This window comes from Patagioenas fasciata, chromosome 19, assembly GCF_037038585.1.
Source record: "Patagioenas fasciata isolate bPatFas1 chromosome 19, bPatFas1.hap1, whole genome shotgun sequence".
Lineage (NCBI taxonomy): Eukaryota > Metazoa > Chordata > Aves > Columbiformes > Columbidae > Patagioenas > Patagioenas fasciata.
The window spans coordinates 7,976,958-7,986,171 of NC_092538.1; positions in this window are offsets into that span (position 1 = coordinate 7,976,958).

Below are 9,214 nucleotides of genomic sequence, written 5' to 3' on the forward strand. Positions count from 1 at the left end.
CTGTCCCAGCGAAATCACAAAAGTATTGTTAGTCAGCCTTTCTAAAGATTCGCTTGACCAATTAGCAAATATAGAGCCATTCTGCTCTTTAATCTCTCCTGGAGGTTTTTCAAGGTAAAGCAGAAGCGAGTAGAAATACATTAGCGGCTGCAGTATAATGAAATAAACCAGTGCCAAACCACACAGGATCATCATCACAACTAAATAATATCCGAATCAAACAGACTCGCGAGTATCACAACTCTATGAGCTGGCACCGTGCCAAGAAAATTGAAAGGTACGTCAGAGCAGTAGAAAAGCCAAAAATCTCCAAATTTACCCCTTTCTCTCGCCCCACGTTGGGCGCCAATTATCTGTCGAGGGTTAGGATTGCGGGGTGACAATCAAACCCTGGCAGATGTATTGTTAACCTCCTCTCCCCCCCACTTCCCCCTTTTGCCCCTCCCTCTCCCCCCTTCCCACTCAGGACAGGCGATCGGGAGGGAAAGAAGGACAGAGAGAAGAGAGTTGGAAAAGTTAAAGATGTTTTACTAATGCTACTAATAAGAATAGAGAAAATAATACAAAATATACAAAACCAATCTTGTAAGTCTCAGCAACTGCAGAGCCAGCACCCAAAGTCCTGGATTAGACTCTGTAGCCAACCGGAGCTCGATTCAGTCTCTCACTAGGCCTCAGTTCGCAGGGACGACCAGCAAGGTCCTCTCCTAATGTCAGCCATGAGGAAAAAGGGCAAAGAGACAAAAGGGACGAGATCCTCGTGATCTCCCACTTTTATATGAAGTATTCACGTGAATGGAATGTTATACTCCGTTGGTCAGTCTCTCGGTCACCAGTTTCTCGTTGCCCCTCTCGCGAGATGTCCATCCGTGCTTATCAATAAGTTTGCATTCCATTGCTAGGTTTAACCAAAACATGTGTCGGGTTCTCCAGGAAAATGCAGCTAATATGAAGGCTTTAGCTGACAGGCAAAAATTCACTAAAAGAGAAACTTGTTTTTTAACAAAACCAGGACAGGAACACACGAGAAATTCAAGGCAGGGGAAGGAGGGGAGGAAACAGGAGACCAGACAACCCAGCTTCACAAATACAAATTTGAAAAACAAAAGAAAGTAAAAGCCCATTAGTTAGAAAGGGGAGCAAGTAACCAAAGATGCCACCTCTTTTTGTCTTGTCTTTGCACAAACAAAACAAGAGGTTGGGGTCGAGTACTCAACACAATCAAAATTTAGGGCACATGGGTTAGAAAAGAGAACAAATAAGTAAGGAAGAGGCAGATAAAGATGATATGATCAAACAAAAAGAGCCCAGGCTGTGGGCATCTCTGGGTCACTGGTGATGAGCAGGATGAGCTCACAGGGAGTGGGAGAGGAACCAGAAAGCCAGGGATTAGCAAACAGGACACTAGTCTTGCATTATCAGATGCTTTTGGCACTGTCTTGCATATGTCTTCTTAAGGAAAGGGGGCAATTAAAGTCTAAACCACACATTTCCACCTGGGGCTGTGAGCAGGGCTAAAAGAGCAGAGGGAGCATCATTCCTGACCTGAGGGCAGGACAGAGGGAGATGAGTCAAGACATGGTGACCTGTGAAGAGCTGCACTGGGAGAGCAGCCAGAAGAAACAGGAGGGACAGTGTGTGGCCAGAGCAGCCCCCAGATCGGCTCAGTACTGGGGTGACTGGTGCTGGTGAGGAACTTGCCCCTTAGGGCCTCACATTTTAATAAATAAGTGATAGAAGAGCTAGAAAGGAGCAGCAATAAGGTCCTGCATGCAAACAGGGCAGCCAGACAACGTCACAGGATTTATTTAGACACAAAGACAAGGGATGATCTCAGTCATTATAAAGAGAGCAGCATCGCTTCTAATCTCCAAGCCTGTTAAGGAAAGCTGAGACAACTGCCTCGGCTTACAGCAGACTTCAGGAAGCCTCCCCAGCTCTGCAGAGAGTTTTCCCTGAGGACAAATCCTTTCTGACCCTGAGTCAGGGCAGGGGGATGCTCTCTGCACCAGACGCGTGGGGCCCTGGGCTTTGCGGGGCTAAAGGGACCACAGCAGCGCTTCTGCCTTCACCAGAAGGAAACCACAGGCCGAAAGAAATGAAGGAAACTGCCAACACCACAGTCCCAGGCAAGTGCAGAGAAAGCCACGTGGCATTATGCAACATCCATCTGGGAAGCGACACTCATCATTGATAAAAATTATGCAAAGGGATCCCATGGGTAGAGGTTGCAAGGAAAACACATCACCCTGCAGTGAGTTATCACTGACCCTTGCATGTATTGTTTTATGAAAGGAATTCAGTATTCAAATTGGAATTCCTTAAACCCATCTCCACCAATATATTTTTGATTCAAATTCCTGAGTGTCCCATCCTCCTCAGAGAAACCCATGCTCTGCCCTGCACAAAGACCAACAACCTGGTACAGAGATTTTTCTATGGTCCTGGATCAAAGATAAACCTGTTCTCCCCCCCAGTCTGAGTGACTTCTACAGTAGACAGAAAGGAGAGAGAGCAGGAGCAAAATAACCTCTCCCAAGGCAGGAGGTTGCAGCACACACATGCATTACAGAAAAACACAAGGGGATTAGTAAAATAATTTGACACCGCAGGCACATGTGCCTGACACCTTCCAGGAACCCAGCACAGCTCTGCCAAACCACAGGGACACTGGGAGCTGGTTATGGTGTCTGAGAGGTTAGAGATTCCCCCAGGGGACGCGTTTCACCAAGAGGTGGCTGCAGCCACAGCTTCTCTCACCCCCTCCCAGGCTCCCCATATTGACTGCAAGTCCCCAGCCTCAAGCACCCTTTGCTCAAGGCAAGCAGAGACATTTCTTAAACAAACCCAGGGAAGAGAAATGCTGCATAATAGAAGGAAGCATTTACATGAGAAAGTACCACCCTGCTTCACCCAAATGTGAATCCAGGCCTCTGTAAGCAGCAGGATTCGGAGCACAAGGCACAGGGAAACACCCAGGTCAGATGCTCAGTTGCCAGAACATAGGTACATTCTTTCCATACTGTGCACGCACCTTTGCTCTGCCCTGGCTCCACAAAAAAGCACCCACAGCCCCCCTGCTCTCACACTGGTTTTGCCCCCATCCTGCTCCTTGTCTCTTCTGCCTCATGCCTTGCACCTGCAGTCCCCATCCTCATCTTCAGGTAGAGCAAAATCCCAGGGCTAATTCCCACCAGGGCTGGGTTTAGTTTTGGAAAGGGCACATGGACTCTGGTCTCCCAGTTGTACCAACCTACAGCTCTTCCCTGCAACCGGGCAGAACCGGGGGCTCCCGGCTGCTGCCTCTGCAGAGACCTGCACCCGCCTGCGTGAACGCAGCACCGGGACTTTAAACAGAAGTTGGCTGCATGCAAAAAGCAATTTCAGTTTTGAGTTTGCAGACACCAACTATCATTAACTCCTGCACCCAGACAGCAGATTGCATAAGCCCCATTTCCACAAAAAACACGCTAAAAATAACAAATTATCTAAACTTACAAAGCTGGGGTTATCTCATAGCAATTGCTTCTTTCTTTTCCACTTTTTGCCCTTGATGAGACCTTCTGGCAGAGGGTTTCATATGTTAATTAATGCCTTGTGTCAAAATATTTCCCTAGTACACTGTTTCTCTCTTTAAATGGTTTTAGCCACATAGATGTCCCTTTCTTCTCCTGCATGAAAGGGTAAATAATCAATATTGAATGTTTCTTTTTAAGCTCCCTTCATCTATTTGCCCCACTCTTTTCAATCTTTCATCTCCAAGTCGCTAAATGCTTTCATCACCTGGCTCAAAGTCTTCTGTGCCGGCTCTATCCCTCTGAGCCAAAGCGATCAGAGCTGAACGTGGCATTCGGAAATCATTCCCCTGGTTTCTAACAACAACATGATGGCATTTGGAGAATTAGTTTCTGTCCCATCCTTCACACACTCCAATATTCTACTTAATCCTTGGACTTGCAGCTCCAAAGACCAACTGTAGAAAACAAGAAAATGTTAAGTCTCATTTTCTGAAGAAAATGGCGTTTTGGGGACCTGAATGTCATTGAAGACGAATGGAACAGACACTTCTGAGTCACATGAGCCAAATACTCAGGACCTAAATATCTTTAAAATCTGGCCACAAACTCAAGAACATGATCACAGGCCTTTTTCTTCCCTGAATAACTGTAGTTCATTTGACCTTAGAAACAGGAATAAGTATTTCAAATGACTCCTGAGTACATTTGCCAATAGTTAATGACATCTGCTAGCACATTGCTTCATCAACTAACTCTGTTAAGCCTCAGACTTCTCCAACACAAATTAATGTAAATGATCTTGTGTTTTGCAGACATATGCCTCCCACTGAACTCCCATCTCCAGATCCTCAGGCATGGCACAAGATACAACATATTTGTAGCACATCACACAGTATGGTCCTGATGCAAACCAACAGCAACCTAATAGCTTACTTTTATAAGTTCACAGATATTTGTGATGAAGAAATGCAGTAGATCTCGCTCTTCTGGGCTTCAGTAAGACATTTGAAACGGTGCCACATAGTAAATTATTAGCTAAGCTGGAGAAGATGTGACTGGCATATGAAATGTAAAATAAGTAAAGAGCTGCCTGAAAGGGCCATGGTAATTGCTTCAGCTGAAAGGGGATGTGTCAGACCAAAGGGGCTTTACCAATACAGTTCCTTGAGTTTCTGCCTCAAAAATTATTCTGCTTAACATTTGCATTAATGATCTTGGCACAAGAAAGCAGGAGAACGCGAAGGAAATTTGCTGATGAGGCAAAACGAGATGCTATCATCAATCTAGAAGAGGCCAAGATATCACACAGAAAGATCATAATGACCTTGAGGACTGGAGTAATGGGGAAGGGATTTGATTCAGCAGCATGGACTGTGCAACCATGCTCTTGGGGACAAGGGACAACAGCAGCAGCCATTCCAGCTTGAACGACTGTCAGCTGGAAGTGTCTGGGGCAGGAAAAGAGCCATCTACAAGTCACAGGACTGTGACAAGACCCCAGTGATACATGACATGAGAAGTCAAACACAAAGAGCTCAGGTTGAGGCATTGGGAAAATGGGGGACTGAGCTGTGTGAACACAGAGTCAACACCAGGGTGGGAAAGAGATGTAGTAGACACTGGTGGTATAAGGACACAAAGCTAGAAAGTGGCTGGTAATACAAACAGGTGGGAAATTAAGATTTCCACATGAAAGCAGTAAGTTTCTCATGCAGGTTTCTGACCCAAGCAGGGCAAATAAAAGCCACCACTCAAGATATCTCAGTCCTGCTGCGCAACCCGCCTGCTGGAGAAGGTGACCAGATCAGAGGTGCGATCTTCCTTCTGAGCTGGAACTGGTTTGTCTTTCCAGGGGCCTACTCACAGACATTTTAGAGTGCTGTTTTAAAAGCCATCACTAACCACAATGTTGTTTTGGAATGAAGTGTTCTACAAGGCTGTAAAAATGGCATCAGGCCAGGCAGATGGCAGCTGCTGCTCCTGTGTTCCCAGGACAAATGCTGGGTTCACTTCATCCCCTCCAGGACTGGAGGTGGTTTCAGTGGTTGCAGGTTTTTGGTATGTGAATAACTGCTTCACTCTGAAAACCCTCCGGCCTGCTCAGCTCAACCATTCAGTCTGGAATCACTGAATAATAGCACTTCTTACAAATTCCCTCCAGAGAACCCTTTTAGGACACACTCATCTCTAACAGCTCCTCTTTCCCTGCGCTGATGCAGAGGTTCTTGTGCATCCCCTGTCTCCTAAGCTGACCACCTGCTGCTTCTGCAAATTTAGTTTTGCCATGGTAAACTTTTACTCTTTGTGGTCCCTGTATTTACCCTTCCCAGCTCTCCATCCTCGCTGCCACATACCCCCACACATAGACACCTTCACTGTGGTACCTAACCACATCTAACCTCCTTCGGAACTATCAGGAGTTTCTATTCTGCTCTCATCACCTCCTGAAGGTCCCTCAGAGCTTCCTGAGCTGTCCCTCTGCTGAGTCAAAAGATCTTTATAACACTATTTTAAATTCTCAGGCTTTTTCTATGGACTTCCTCTTTCTCTGGAATCTCCCTTTCAAATTTACTGCCACAAGACTATTTCTGGGGTCAGCCTGTATCCCTTTCCCCTTGCTCCTTTCAATCACGGGACACTGGACCGAGTCACACTGTAAGCAGGATTATTTTGTGATCCCTCCAGGTCTCTCACTTCCATTGTGCGTGCCCCCCCACCCCAGTCTATGGCCCCAGCATCCCCCTCCACCCACAGCCCAGCCACAAAGCTGTCTCTTTGGACAGTCTCTTCTACTTTTCAGCTGAAGGGGACTGACTTTTCCTACAGTGAATTCCACAGTGAGAGCATAGAGGTTTATGGCCCAGCAGGTAATAAGCCATCACATATTGGCTTTGCTTTTAGGACTCAGCCTGGAGTAACGGCCACCATTAGCCCTTTATTTGCCTTCTCAGAGATGGCCCCATCCTGCAGACTCCGTGCCCTAACCCTGCTGGATGTAATTCAGCCTGACAAAGCCTTCTCCTCCCAGGAGAGATATCCTCCTGATTCAGAGTGCTCTTTGGTGTGAAAACTACTTTCTACTCCAGTCTAAATGACTCAATGCAGTCGCAGAGCTGGGCTCCCCTCTGTGCCCAGAGCCCATCCAAAAAGCTGACCCTGTTCCCCCTGAAAATGCCCTGCAGGAAGATGGAAAGGAGCTCAAAGAGTGTAGAGAACCAGAAATAACACCACATCACTCAGTCTTGCACCCAAGCCTGGCTTTTGCCCACAGACCTGTGTGAACACGTTTGACCTGTGATTTTTGCCACCAAGACTCATCGCAGCTGCCCCCATGCCAGGATCTTGTCCCCACCACACACCAAGAGCAGCAGGCCAGGAGCACATGTGGCAACAGCACATCAGGGGTGCCAGCCTGGAGGCCCCCCCTACTTCTTAAGTTTGAGCAGAAATGCCGGGGATGCTCTGGAAAGGACACAAGAAGCTGGCAGGTGCCTCCAGCAACAAAGAGCAAATGTCTTGGGCACCAGAGCCAACAGCAGACATTGCTGGCACAGGGTGCACGAGGCCAGAGAGAAGTGAGGTGGCAAAACAGTGAGATGTGGGGAGAACAGCCAGTTTGCAAGGGAGAAGCGGAAGAAGTTTGGCTGTGCACAATTCTGCAAGAGCATTCCATGAAGGCAGGATGTGAACTCATCATGCTGCTGGTGACTGGACTGCTGAACAGCAGCAGCACATGAAGAAGGTCAAGTTCAACAACTCAGAGGTCAGCCACACACACCAGTGTGCCTACTTTCTGGAACCAGGTTAACCCCAGATCAAGGATGGGTGAATATGAGCTGGCTGGTCTTTAAGAGACAGGTCCCTGGAGAGGATGGGCCCTCTCTAAGGACTAAATCACATTTTCTCACTCCCACAGCTCAGATGAGGAGCACCAAAACCGAGTAAGAACATGTGGTTTCCCATTTAAGGTTTTTATGAGGGCAGGGAGAGCCCCTTGGGGTTAGAACAAGTGGGTTTTCAGAGAAACAGAAAAAAAGGGAGAGTCATCAGCTTCCACACAGAAGATCAACACTCACTGTATCTCCCCAGGAACAGAATTCCTCACTCCCCAGTAGATCTCCTAGCACTTCCTCACTGCTGCTATATTTTTTCTTCCATTTTTTGCTGTAATTTGGAGACCAGACCATCATATCCTATCCAGCATGAAAACAAAGGATTAACTTGTTCTCTCCTCCTTGCAGTGACCCTTGTAGACCATTCTCGGGCCTCTTCCATGCTCTTTAGATTACACAGCACAATTCTCCCACACTCTGCGAATTTAACAGGCCTATGCTTGTTTTAAATAGTATTAACAAAAATACTTACCACCAGACCCATGGGGTCCCACATGCTGCTGGCAGTCACAGATGAAATCCACTGAGAAAGCCATTTTCACAGTCTGGGATGACAACGATGTGTCAGAACTGTTGCAGGATTTTTCCGCAATACAAGGAGCTAGCTCATACCCATGGGACTAAGCTGTGCAATAATCCTTTCTCAGAGTATAGTGCTTGCACATTTTGGATCCCCATCAACAATTATGTCAGGTTAAACTCCAGGAAGAGAAAACAAGCAAGTTGAGGTTAGTGTGGGAACATAAAAATTGGCAGAGACTCCCAAGGAGTGATGCAGGGTGTCCCAGCTGTTGTCCAGCACAGGAGCTGTGCAGAGCGGCATCACAGCACCATCTGCTGACTGCAGGTCCACACATCTTCACCAGGGCTGTGTGTTGGGCCTGGAGTGTTCAAAGATGCTGACAGCATCATCAAATAAGTGTCTTTCCCTTTAGAGTGACAAACCTTGCAATTACTGGTTAAAACAAGATACCTGCATTCTATTCCCTGCTTTGGGGTAAACCAGGGCTCATGCTTCTCACTTTCTTAAATTGAAAGACAACCTCCCAGCCTCCTCAACACATCTGCAGCTGCCTGTTTTAAGAAGTGGTCAATACTGTGAGTATGAGCATCAAAAGCACCAACAAACTTTAACTGCTGCAAATATTTACTTAGGTTTTAAGCAAACTAACACCCAGATAGCACTCTTCCTTGCAGTGCCCTCACAGCAACAGCTCAGTACATCATCTGTAGCTGTGCAAGCATTTCTCCAGCAGATTCCAGCTCCTCTTGCCCCATTTAATCTTTCAAACACCCATATGAGTATGCAGGAACATGGTGCCGCACATGAGCAATGCAGAGCAAGAACACCTGCGAGCCAGCAGGCTGAGAACAGCACATGCATACAGGCTTCATTTTTAAGCTGGCAGCAGTGTGACCCTGTCCTTTCCTTTATGGTAATATACAGGACCAAGTCCAAAGACATAAATCAATCATATGTGGAACAGCTCTCTTCCTCTATTCCTGTCCCATGATGCAGCCCAGATACAACAAAAGGAAGCCCCAACACATGTGGCAAAGTGAGGGTACAAGCTTACTTAACTGTGGCAAGACAAACGAAATAGGAAAAGAGGAAATCTCTATTGTTTTACTCTAAGACCATCTATCTCACCACTGTCCAAGCTCTTCTAATACCACCTTCCCAACCCTGGGACTATGACAGCATATGCCACCTCAATCTGACACCTCTGACAGCTGCTCCATCTCACAGATGAGGCTTTTCCCAGACAAATCAGAAACTATGCATGTAATAACCAAAGTTTG